This window comes from Panthera uncia, chromosome D2, assembly GCF_023721935.1.
Source record: "Panthera uncia isolate 11264 chromosome D2, Puncia_PCG_1.0, whole genome shotgun sequence".
Lineage (NCBI taxonomy): Eukaryota > Metazoa > Chordata > Mammalia > Carnivora > Felidae > Panthera > Panthera uncia.
This window is the reverse complement of record NC_064818.1, coordinates 56,672,673-56,686,368: the sequence shown is the minus strand read 5'-3', so window position 1 is coordinate 56,686,368 and position 13,696 is coordinate 56,672,673. Positions and strand designations below refer to the sequence as shown.

General features: G+C 38.3%; 1 protein-coding gene across 2 annotated transcripts in view; it reads left to right on the top strand.

Moving 5' to 3' along the window:
• DNMBP (dynamin binding protein) overlaps nucleotides 1-13,696 on the top strand; it is a 117,602-nt gene that overhangs the window by 13,378 nt on the left and 90,528 nt on the right. For both annotated transcript variants that reach the window (XM_049645564.1, XM_049645565.1), the window contains exon 2: nucleotides 6,743-6,878. The gene's annotated coding sequence lies outside the window, so the exon portion shown is untranslated. The remainder of the gene's footprint in view (nucleotides 1-6,742; nucleotides 6,879-13,696) is intronic.

Genomic DNA, 13,696 nt, shown 5'->3' with positions numbered 1-13,696 from the left:
GAGTAAATAAATTAATTTCACATCCCTCTTCTATCCCTGGAAGGCATTTGGCAAAGGTTTGCTTGGACCCATATGCAGGGATCTCGTTCATAAACTGCTGCCAAATCCTTGTGGGTCTGTTGTGAATACACAGCTCATTTAGAGCTTAGAGTAGAGGGGGTGTCAGTTGCTTTGTCCTTGTGACCAGTAACCACAGAATCACATTGTTCCCCCTTCTCAAGAAGATTGTAGCAATTTTGGGCAGTGAGCCCCCCCCCCCCCCCCCCAGTTGCTGCCTCCTCTGTCTTTTTCATGTTACAGTCAGTTTGAGTGATGATGATGGTTCTCTTACCCCTCCTCGTCCTTCATTATCATCATCATCCTGCTCATAGCTGACATTTACAAAATCTATGAGTACATACTATTTGCCAGGAAGTGTATTCAATGTTTTATCTACATGATTAAACTTAATCCTCCTAACACCCTATAAAATAAATTACTATTATTATCTTCAGTTTACTCATGAGGAAACTAAGGTTCAGAGTTCTTTAAGTAACTTGCCCCACGTACATAGCTTGACAAATGGTGGAACCAGAAATCGAACATAATTCTCTTTAATTTTAGAGTCTGAGCTCTTAACTGTTATGATGTGGTTACTACTTAATACAAGTTAGTATGATTTCTCTTTTTAAATTTGCTCTTTTTTGTAGCTCTGCCCAGTAAGGTCCATGTAATCAAACACAGTTTATTTACCCACCATCTGCAGTTCATAGCAGGTATAAAACACAAATATAGAACATTTTTAAGACATGAAGCATAGGAAAAACTGTGGGGGAAAGTGGTGTATGGGCAGAGTAGGGAAGCTATTTAAATTTCTAGCCTTTTTCAAGGCAGAATATTCATATATGCCTTCACTATTTTGCTTCAAGTGTAGCAATTTTGGAAATAGGAAAGACAATTGTAAAAATCGAGATAACCATTCAGAAACTATAAAATTCACCCTCTTAAAGTGTATGATTGAATATGTTTTTTTGGAGTGTATTCATAAATTATGCAACCATAACCACTATCTAATCCAAGAACGTTTGCTTCACCCTAAAAAAGAAATTCTGTACTCATTAGCAGTCATTCCCCATTTCTTCCTACGGAGACACTTACTTTCAACCCTACAATATACCAAAACATATCCCAAAGCTATGAAAAAGATTTTGAGAAGAATATTTATCCATGATCCCCTTCTCTTTAACACAGATAATAATAATAGCAGCCAACATCAGTATAATGGTTACTATGTGTAAGGTACTATTCTAAGTGCTTTACCTATTAACTCATTTCAATTTCACTATGACCCTATGAGGCAAGTTCTATTATTATATCCATTTTACAGATGAGGAGATTAAGGCACAGGGAAGTTGAGTAACTCACCTTAAATCATATAATTCTAATAGGGGATGGAGATAGGATATAAATCTGGGCAGTCTGTGGGACGCCTGGGTGGCTCAGTCGGTTAAGCTGCCGACTTCGGCTCAGGTCATGATCTCGCGGTCCGTGAGTTCGAGCCCCGCGTCGGGCTCTGTGCTGACAGCTCAGAGCCTGGAGCCTGTTTCAGATTCTGTGTCTCCCTCTCTCTGACCCTCCCCCGTTCATGCTCTGTCTCTCTCTGTCTCAAAAATAAATAAACGTCAAAAAAAAAAAAAAAGTTTAAAGATAAATAAATAAACCTGGGCAGTCTGACTTTGTAGTCTGTGCTCTTAATTATTACATATGTTTTAATGGGATCATATCTACATTTGAAAATGACAAGAGGACCTTGAGAACGTTATGCTGAATGAAACCAGTCACAAAAGACCACATATTGTATGATTCCATTTATATGAAATGTCCAGAAGAGGCATATCTATACAGAGTATTTATAGAATAGCAATTTACAGAGTGTAAATTACTTGTTGCCTAGGGCTGGAGGTGGGGTGGAGAGGGTGGGAAGACTGTTGGTGGGAAATAGGAAGTGACTGCTAATGAGTATGGAGTTTCTTTTTAAGATAATGAAGATGGGGGCTCCTGGGTGGCTCAGTTGGTTGAGCATCTGACTCTTGATTTTGGCTCAGGTCGTGATCCCAGCGTTGGGGGATCGAGTCCTGCATCAGGATCCGCCCTGAGCATGGAGCCTCCCTAGAATATTCTGTCTGTCTGTTTCTTTCTTTCTTTCTTTCTTTCTTTCTTTCTTTCTTTCTTTCTCTCTCTCTCTCCCTCTCTCTCCCTCCCTCCTTCTCCCCCCCCCCCCCCCCCCCCCCCCACACTTTTTTTTTTTCTTTTTTTATAAAAAAAAAAAAAAAAAAAAAAAGTGTTCTAAAATTGATAACAGTGAAGGTTGCAACTTTGGGAATATACTAAAATCCATTGAATTGTACACTTTAAGTGGATGAATTATATATATGTGAATTACAACTTAATAAACCTCTTTCTTAAAAAAAAAATATGAAGAGAAACAACCAGAATTATTTTTCTTAGACTACCTTTGTCTTCATCTAAAAAAATTTATATGTACATACACACACATCACCTTTTTCTCTTTTATTTGGGGATACTCAGTCACTTGCAACCAATTCTGATTCTAAGCACTCTGCTTGCCTACTCAGACATTCCAGATGCTTCCAAGTACCTAAAAGCCCAACCTCCTTAACCTGGAAGTGAGGCCTGTGAGATCCCATAGAGCTCTGTGGGAAAGAATAGCATGATTATCGGGAATGTGACTATATATTTTGGGGTTTTTTTTCATTAAATATAATTTATTGTCAGATTGGTTTCCATACAACACCCAGTGCTTATCCCAACAGGTGCCCTCCTCAATGCCCATCACCCACTTTCCCCTCTCCCCCACCCCCCATCAACCCTCAGTTTGTTCTCAGTATTTAAGAGTCTCTTAGGGGTGTCTGGGTGGCTCAGTTGGTTAAGTGACCAACTTCAGCTCAGGTCATGATCTTGCAGTTTGTGAGTTCAAGCCCCGCATTGGGCTCTGTGCTGACAGCGCAGAGCCTGGAGCCTACTTCAGATTCTGTCTCCCCCTCTATCCCTCCCCCGCTCACACTCTGTGTCTCTCTGTCTCTCAATAATAAACGTTAAAAAAAAATTTAAAAAAAAGAGTCTCTTATGGTTTGCCTCCCTCCCTCTCCATAACTTTTTTTCCCCCTTCCCCTCCCACCTGGTCTTCTGTTAAGTTTCTCAGGATCCACATATGAGTGAAAACATATGGTATCTGTCTTTCTTTGCCTGACTTATGTCACTTAGCATAATACCCACCAGTTCCATCCACGTTGCTACAAGTGACCAGATTTCATTCTTTCTCATTGCCAAGTAGTATTCCATTGTATATATAAACCATATCTGCTTTATTCATTTGTCAGTTGGTGGACATTTAGGCTCTTTCCATAATTTGGCTATTGTTGAAAGTGCTGCTATAAACATTGGGGTACAAGTGCCCCTATGCATCACTACTCCTATATCCCTTGGGTAAATTCCTAGCAGTGGTATTGCTGGGTCAGAGGGTAGATCTATTTTTAATTTTTTGAGGAATCTCCACACTGTTTTCCAGAGCGGCTGCACCAGTTTGCATTCCCACCAACAGTGCAAGAAGGTTCCTGTTTCTCCACATCCTTGCCAGCATCTATAGTCTCCTGATTTGTTCATTTTAGCCACTCTGACCTGCGTGAGGTGGTATCTCATTGTGGTTTTGATTTGTATTTCCCTGATGAGGAGTGATGTTGAGCATCTTTTCATGTACCTATTGGCCATCTGGATGTCTTCTTTAGAAAAGTGTCCATTCATGTCTTTTGCCCATTTCTTCACTGGATTGTTTTTCGGGTGTGGAGTTTGGTCAGTTCTTTATAGATTTTGGATACTAGCCCTTTATCCAGTATGTCATTTGCAAATATCTCTTCCCATTCCGTCAATTGCCTTTTAATTTTGTTGATTGATTCCTTTGCAGTGCAGAAGTTTTTATCTTCATGAGGTCCCAATAGTTCATTTTTGCTTTTAATTCCCTTGCCTTTGGAGATGTGTCATGTAAGAAATTACTGTTGCTGAGGTCAAAGAGGTTTTTTTCCTGCTTTCTCCTCTAGGGTTTTGATGGTTTTCTGTCTCATATTCAGGTCCTTCATCCATTTTGAGTTTATTTTTGTGAATGTTGTAAGAAAGTGGTCTAGTTTCATTCTTCTGCATGTTGTTCTCCAGTTCTCCCAGCACCATTTGTTAAAGAGACTGTCTTTTTTTCCACTGGATACTCTTTCCTGCTTTGTCAAAGATTAGTTGGCCATACAGTTGTGGATCCAATTCTGGGATCTCTATTCCATTGGTCTATGTGTCTGTTTTTGTGCCAATACCATACTGTCTTAATGATTGCAGCTTTATAGTAGAGGCTGAAGTCTGAGATTGTGATGCCTCCCACTTTGGTTTTCTTCTTCAATATTACTTTGGCTATTCAGGGTCTTTTGTGGTTCCATACAAATCTTAGGATTGCTTGTTCTAGTTTTGAGAAGAATGCTCTTGCAAATTGATTGGGATTGCATTGAATGTGTAGATTGCTTTGGGTAGTATTCACATTTTAACAATATTTATTCTTCCAATCCATGAGCATGGAATGTTTTTCATTTCTTTGTATCTTTTTCAATTTCCTTCATAAGCTTTCTATAGTTTTGAACATAGAGATCTTTCACATCTTTGGTTAGGTTTATTCCTAGGTATTTTATGATTCTTGGTGCAATTGTGAATGGGATTAGATTCCTTATTTCTCTATCTTTTGCTTCATTATTGGTGTATAAAAATGCAGACGATTTCTGTATATTGATTTTGTACCCTGCAACTTTGCTGAATTCATGTATCAGTTCTAGCAGACTTTTGGTGGAGTCTGTCGGGTTTTCCATGTAGAGTATCATGTCATGACTATATATTTTGATATAGAACTTAAAACAGTTTAGTGTGTTATATCATCCATTCTGCAAATATTTATGGAGGGCCTTCTGTGTACCAGGCAGTGCTCTAGGTGCTTGATTTATATCAATGAATAAAATAGACACAAGATTCTTTGCCCTGTAGAGTGTAGAGGAGATAAGGTCTAATCCTATAGGCTTCATAGAGGAGGTATTATTTAAGTTGGATCATAAAAGATACCAGGATTTTATCTAGATGATTAAGAGTTAAGTGTGTTTGATGGAAGAGTGAGGTGCCCTGCCGGTCCAGTCAAAACATCTAGCATCTATATTGTGTCCTTTTTTTATGTTTTTAATTTAATTTTTTTTTTTTTTGGCTGTGCCACAAATAATTTTAAAGTCTCAGTGGTTTATACCAACAACCATTTACTTTCATTCTCATGGGTCTCTGGCTACAGTTTGGCTAATCTAGGCTGGACCAGGTAGAATTCAAAAGGCTTTCATTTGGGTTCAAGTCTCTTTCCCCTTGTCTTCCCTCTGGGGCCCTGTCTGAAGAGGCAGTAACTTCCCAGGGCATGCTCTTCTCTTGGTGGGTATTAGAGCACAAGGGGACAGACCAAATCGTACAATATGGTGTAAAGCTTCTGCTCATATTCTCTACATTGGCACTCTCAAAGCAAGTCACATGGCCAGTCCAACAAAAATGTGACAGGCAACTATACTGTGCCCACAGTGGGAGGCACTGTATAGTCACACAGCAAAGAGTATGGAGCTGTAATTCTGTTATAAAGAAGGTGATGAATTTATTTTTATTTTTTTATTTTTGAGACAGAGACAGAGCATGAGCAGGGGAGGGGCAGAGAGAGAGGGAGACACAGAATCTGAAGCGGGCTCCAGGCTCTGAGCTGTCAGCACAGAGCCCGACGCGGGGCTCGAACTCACGGACCATGAGATCGTGACCTGAGCCGAAGTTGGATGCTCAACCAACTGAGCCACCCAGGTGCCCCAAGAAGGTGATGAATTTTGAACAGCAATTTGATCAACAAGAGTATTATAAGTACAAGAAATAGTTGGACAATGGGGCACCTGGGTGGCTCAGTCGGTTAAGCGTTCGACTTCGGCTCAGGTCACGATCTCATGGTCCGTGAGTTCGAGCCCCGCGTCGGGCTCTGTGCTGACAGCTCAGAGCCTGGAGCCCGTTTCAGATTCTGTGTCTCCCTCTCTCTCTGCCCCTCCCCTGTTCATGCTCTGTCTCTGTCTCAAAAATAAATAAACATTAAAAAAATTTTATAAAAAAAAAAAAAGAAATAGCTGGACAAGGCATGAATACAGAAGCGAATAGACATGGGTATAGAAATGACTAAAAGGTGTCAAAGATGTTGTTAGAGGATTGGAACAAATTGTGAATTATGGTGCTCCACTGATTCACAATACTAGTTTTCTGTGTTACTGCTATCAATTTTAAGTCACAGCACTATGGTGTAAAGACAGTAAATATTTCTTTATGTATCTAAGTCATATTTTACCTATCCCAAGTTCTCTTCCACCTGGTTGTTGGCAACTTTAATTTTAGGTATCATTGGAGTCCTTCCTTCCCTGCACCCAGTAGTATCAGAGAGATTCCTGGATCTACACAGTAGAAAACTGGAGGGGGAGCTGTATCTTTAGGCTACAGTGGTTGCTTCCTAATATAATGGAAAATCCTACTATTCACATATACAAAATTCAGAGAGTTTAAAATGTAGAGTTAAAAAAAAGGTACTCTATGAACTCAAGAAGTTTAATATGAAACATTTGTGAATACAAAATGCTATGAAATGCCTCTGTCCTTTCTCTCCTAGATGGAAAAACCGGTATCAGACTTATATTCTCACTGTAAACAACTCTAAAACTGGGAAAACACAGGAGGCAGCTGTTTTCAGGCATCAGGCAATAGGCAGCGCAGGTCTGTGATCCTGGAAAGAAAGGAAACACCAGGTGAGTCCCGTATTCACCCTGGCTCTTTGCCTGGGAACATTTTCCCAATTACAGCCCAGGGAGGTGGCACTCAAGTGAGAGCAATGGGCTCCCTGAACAGAGGAGGAAGAACTCGGAGTTTAGGGCTACCAAAAGGGCTGAATTGTAGAACAGGGTACAGGAGGAGAGGGAGCAGCATATAGGTGTAGGGGGCAGGAATCTGCTGGGGTATTTACCTCAGTTCCTTGGCCAAGGGTCAGGTTGGGCATGCACAGGGAAGACTCTGTGAGACCTGATGCGGAGTGGCTGCTGTGGGGCTGAGAAGTGAACAAAGACACCTGAGGGTGCACAGTGCTCAGAAATGTTGGTGTTCTAGTCCAGCCAGAGTGAGAGAACTTGATGAGCATTTAAGGTATGAATTTGGGATCCCAGATAGGACAGCTTTAGGAGCGAGTACAATACCCTATAGTAGGGGCACCTGGTGGCTCAGTCCGTTAAGCATTCGACTTTGGCTCAGGTCGTGAGCTCATGATTCGTGAGTTCAGGCTCTGCATCGGGCTCTGCATTGATGGTCTGGAGCCTGCTTGGGATTCTCTCTCTCTCCTTCTCTTTCTGCCCCCCCTTAATACATAAACTTAAAAAAAAATACCCTAGAGTAAAGGCTGTACCTTAAGACTAGGGACAGAACCAAAATAAACCCACCTGACATGGCATAAAACCAAACCTATCAGGATCAAGAGGAACTTCCAGTAATTTAACTGCTTGTCAAACCAAAATTCAACACCCATTAAAGGAATACAACATAATCCAGACTGTGTACAACATATCAGCCACCATACTTAGCATACAATAAAAATTACAAAAGCACAAAGAAGTGAAACTATGACAAGCAAAAATGTGACCCATCCTATGGAGAAAACATACAACACATCCTATGATGGTCCAGGTGATGGATTTAGCACACAAGGAATTTAAAGCAGCTGATATAAACGTGTTCAGATATTTAAAAGAAAAGATGGGCATAATTAATGAATATATGGGGAGCACTGGCAGAGAAATGGAACTATTAAAAAGAGCCAGATGGAAATTCTAGATTTCCAGATGGAAAAGTACAATAGCTAAAATAAAGATTAACTGGATGGATTCATGACAGCAGGAGAGACATGCAGAAGAAAGAGTCCAATGAACTAAATAAACTGAATCTAAACTGAATAGCCAAGAGCAAAAAGATTGGAGCTAGGGGATAACAAAGCTGTAGTGACTGTGAGGCAATATCAAGTAGTTTAACATATATCTAATTGGAGTCCCATAAAGATAGGAGGAAAGACGAGGAAGAAATATGTGAAGAAATAATGACCACAATTTCCCTAAATTTAGTGACAGACATCAACTCACAAGTCCCAAAACCTCAGTGAACCTCAGACAGTAAATATGAAGGAAACAACACCTGAGAACATTGTACTCATCTGCTGAAAACCAAAGATAAAAACAAAAATCTTTTTTTTTTTATTTTTTTTTAACGTTTATTTATTTTTGAGACAGAGAGAGACAGCATGAACAGGGGAGGGGCAGAGAGAGAGGGAGACACAGAATCTGAAACAGGCTCCAGGCTCTGAGCTGTCAGCACAGAGCCCAACGCGGGGCTCAAACTCACGGACCGTGAGATCGTGACCTGAGCCGAAGTCGGACGCTTAACCCACCAAGCCACCCAGGCGCCCCAAAAATCTTAAGAGTAGTCAAAGTAAAAAGATATGTACAGAGAACAAAAGTAATAATGATAGCTGACTTCTTATCTGAAATTGGCAGAAGACAGTGGAACAACGTCTCTAAAGTTTGAAAGAAGAAAAACAAAACTGTCAATCCAAAATATTATACTGGAAGCAAAAATACCTTCCAGAAATGGAAGTGAAATAAAAACATTTTCAAATAAACTAAAGCTGAGAGAATTTGTTGCCCGGAGACTTAATATTGCAAGAAATGCTAACGGATGTTCTTTAGCTGAAGGGAAATGATACCTGAAACTCAGATCTGTAGAAAGGAATAAAGAGCACTAGAAATGGTAATTATATAGGCAAATGTGAAAGACTTTTCCTTCTTTATTTAAAGGACAACTGATTATTTATAACAAAAATGGCATTGTATTATCAGGGTTTATAATAATTGTACCAATTATTTATTGCTGTGTAACAGATTTTCTCCAAAATTAATGGCTTAACACAATAAGCATTTATTGTCTTACAGTCTCTGTGGGTTGGGAATTCAAGAGTGGCTTAACTGGATGTTTCTGGTTCAGAGTCTGTCATGAATTGCCATCAAGATATTGTCTGGGGCTGTCCTGATCTGAAATCTTGACTGGGGCTCTCAGCTCTCCTTTTAAGATCTCAAATAGCTATTGGCAAGAGGCCTCATTATTCATCATGTGAGCCTCTCCATAAGGCTGCCCGAGTGTCCTCACGAATTAGTCTTGGAAATCACGTACTGTCGCCACCACCACATTCTGTAGTTTAGAAATGAGTCACTAGCAAACCCCACAATTAAGAGGAAAGGAACTATGCTCCTCTCTTTGAAGGGAGTGGTATCTAAAAATTTGTGGAGATACTTTAAGGCTACCACAAATATGTAGAGATAATATATATGATAGAAAGAATACAAGGTACAGGATGGAGTGGTAAATGGAATTATACTGTTGTACAGTTTATACAGTGTATATAAACTGGTATAATATTAATTCTAAGTAGATGCATATTGTACTCCCTAGAGCAACCACTTGAGAAATCCAGAGGTATAGCTCAGAAGCCAATAGAGGAAATGAAATGGAATACTAAAAACTATTTGACTAGCTCACAATATTGCAGGAAAGAAGGAACAAACCAGTGGGACAAGTAGAAAAGAATTGCCATACCAATAACACTAAATGTAAATAATCTAAATATGTTCATTTAAAAGTAGAAATGATCATACTTATCAATTAACTGTTTAAAAGAGAGGCATTTGAGAAATAAGTCAGAGAAAGACAAATACTGTGTGAACTCACTTATATATGGAATCTAAAAAAGGCCAAACTCATAGAAACAGAGTTGAATGATGATTGCTGGGGGCTGAGGGATGGGAGAAATGGGGGAATATTGGTCAAAGAGTACAAACTTCCACTTATAAAATGAATAAGTTCTGGGATCTAATATACAAGATGGTGACTATAGTTAATAGTACTGTATTGTATACTTGAAAATTGCTAAAAGAGTAGGTTTTCAGTGTTCTCACACAAAAATTCTAATTTTGTGAGATGATGGATGTCTTAAGTAATCTTATTGTGGTAATCATATTGCAATATACACATGTATGAAATCATCACATCATATACCTTAAACTTACACAATGTCATATGTCAATTATATCTTCATAAAGCTGGAAGAAAAAGGAGATGTACTTTAAATATAAAAGCATAGATATGTTGGAAGTAAAAAAAAAAATAGAAAAATATAAACCATGTAAACATTATGGAAAAAGCTGACATGGCTATATTAATGTCAAAGAAAGTAGACTTTAAGGAGTATTAACAAGATAAAGAGGGATATGTTGTTATGATAAAAGTCAATTCATCAAAATGATTGAAAAATTCGAAATGTGCTAATAACAGAACTTTAAAATACATGAAGAAAAACTAACAGAATTAAAGAGAAAAACAAATCCCAATAAGAGTTAGGGGTTTAATTCCCCTTTCTTAGTATTGACAGAGCAAGTAGATAAAAATCAACAAGGATATTTATGATGTGAATGCTGCCATCAATCACCTTCACCTAACTGACATTTATAGAACACTATTCTCAACAACTGCAGAATGTACATTATTTTCAAGTGTGGATAGAGCACTCACTAAGATAGACCATATGCTGGGCCATAAACATCTTGGTAAATTTTAAATAATACAGAGTATGTTTTCCTACCACAGCAGAATTAAACTGGAAGTTAATAACAGAAAGATCTCTGGGTATTTGGAGTATTTGGAAAGTAAACAATGCACCCCTAAATAACCCATAGTTAAAAGAACAAATCATATGGGAAATTGGAAAATATTTTTGGTTGAATGAAAATGAAAGCATCGTATCAGAATCTGTGGGATGCAGCGAAAGCAGTGTTTAGAGGGAAAGTTGTAGCTTTAGATGCTTATATTTAAAATGAAGAAGGATTTAAAATCTGTTATCTAAGTTTTCACAGGAATGAGAAAAAAAAAGAACTAATTAAACGTAAGGTTGAAGGAGGGAAATAACAAAGAAGAAATCAGTGAAATAGAAAACAAACAATAGAGATATTTAACAATGTCAAAAGTTGATTCTTTGAAAAGATCAATAAAATTGATAATCTTCTAGCAAGACTAAGAAAAAAAGGAAAGCGAAATTTTCCAATATCATTACAGATCATACAGATATTAAAAGGTCAGTAAAGGAATATTATGAACAGCTTTATGCCAGTAAATTTGATAGCTTAGATTAAATGGGCACTTTCTTGAAAAATACAACTTACTAAAACTGAGACAAGAATATAAATTTTCAATAGCCGTATATCTGATGAAAATATTGAATATTTAATTGGAAACCTTTCCTTGATGTTCTACAGGCCCAGGTTATTTTACCGATAATTCTCTCAAGTATGTAAGGTTGAAACAATACCAGTCTTAACATAGATTTTTTTCAGAAAATAGAGGAGAAAGGAGCACTTCCCAGTTCTTTATGCGGCAAGCCTATCCCTTATACACAATCTGACAAAGACATTTAACGAAAAGATTAGAGACCAATATCCCTTTGGGAGCATAGGTATAAAATCTTCAACAAAACAGTAGCAAACTGAAATTTGCACTATATAAAAAGAATAATAGGGGCACCTGGCTGGCCCAGTGTGCAACTCTTGATCTCAGGATTGTGAGTTCAAGCCCATGTTGGGTATAGAGATTACTAAAAAAAAATAAACTTAAAAAAAAAAAAGAATAATACATCATAAGCAAATAGGGTTAATTCCAGGAATGCAAGGGTGATTTAACACTTGAAAATAATTTTAATTTGCCATATTAACAGAATAAAGGAGAAAAAACACGATTGTCTAAAAACGTTTATCAGTAGATACAGAAAAAACCATTTGATAAAACTCACTTATTCATGTTTTTTTTTTTTTTTAAAGGGCAGAACAAAACAGTACACACGACTGAGGCAAAGTCCTGAACTATGCCCTTCGTTTCTTTTGGCAGGAATTACACCTATCACAGACATGCTAGCTGCCCAGAAGGCCCAGCAAAAGACCCCATGCAATCTCTAGGACAAAGTTAATTAATTGCTCTATGATTGTGTGCATTTGCTCTTTGTTAGGAAACTAGCATTCCAGCTTATCTCAACTACCAGACACAATTGTTATTTTCTGTAGCAAATCTATAATCTTATTATTAAAATGTCATCTTAGTTTTCTATCTGTCATGGCAGTCTGTCATACAAATCTCCCACCTGTTTTGTTCTCTTTTTATCTTATCCTAGCTACTATTTATGTGTCACTCCCAGATTTCCATATAGGGTTTCCATATAGATACATTATTTTCTTTACATATCCTACCACTGCTCCCTCTGCTCTTGTCAGAGATCTTTTCACACACGATGAACCTTTTTACTGTTGAATTTTGTGTTCAAACATCCTGATTTAGGACATTAAATCCTTCTGGTTGACACCAAGGAATCAGTCATTCATTGGGTTTGCCATGCCTTGGCCGTTACTCTCTGGTTCATCTTAAATAGAAATTACCAGAAGATTCCATATATACATTTTCCTTTCAAGTATAGTGGCTCTAGTTTCTACAAATGGCAAGTGTGTGGGTTTTTTTTTTTTAAGATTTAATTAAAAAAATTTTTTAGAGAGAGAGTGCCCATGAGCGGGGAGAGGGAGAAGGGGAGAGGGAGACAGAGAGAGAGAGAATCTTAAGCAGGTCCCACTGTGGAGCCCGATGCAGTGTTGATCCCATAACTCTGGATCATGACCTGAACTGAAATCAAGAGTCAGCTGCTGAACCAACTGAGCCACCCAGGCACCCCAAGTGTTAGTTTTTGTTATTTGCTTGTATAAAGCTGCTGGTTCCTGTTTTCCATGGTGCTTGGATAGTGGTGCTCTTTGAGAGAACCTAAATCACCCATCCTAAGAATGGTCTCAGCTATGTTCAACTCCAGTTGGACAGTTTTTCTTTCCTAGTTTTCTTCCTCAGAATCTTTCGTTTTCAGAATTACTTTCCTGATTCTTCCTTCTAAAATATCAAGAGTATTTTATAAAGTAGGCTGAAGGGTAGAGAAACTCTTCATGTCTTTTTAAACCTTTTTCTTTGGCGCAGAACTAGCTTGCCCTAGAAACAGATAAGGGAAAGAAACAAGATGCCTACCTTGCAGATCTTTGTAACATTTATCCTCACAGTTTGGAACACTGGGTTACATTTTCTTGGCGTTCCCTGGAAACAGCCCTACAAACTGCCTGTCTTCACATGTTTGTGCTTATCTGTGGCCTCACCCTAAAGTTTCATTTTATAGTGTCACCTTCATCTGCACTTCTGCAACTGCTAAGGGATGTTTTATCTGGGCATTTATTACACACACAACCTAGTGGGGTTGTGAATTTTAATGTATCACTAAGCTGCTTAGCTCAGACATGTCCAATGTATTTACTCATGTGTCAGCACCCATAAATTTCCACCCATAATTGAGATTCATGCATGATTTAAGAAATGTGTACCTGAAAGAGTACTTAAGGAACTCTTAGGTCGACCCATCTGAAAATATTTCTTTAATGGAAATATCCTCAAACTTGATAGGCCCTGA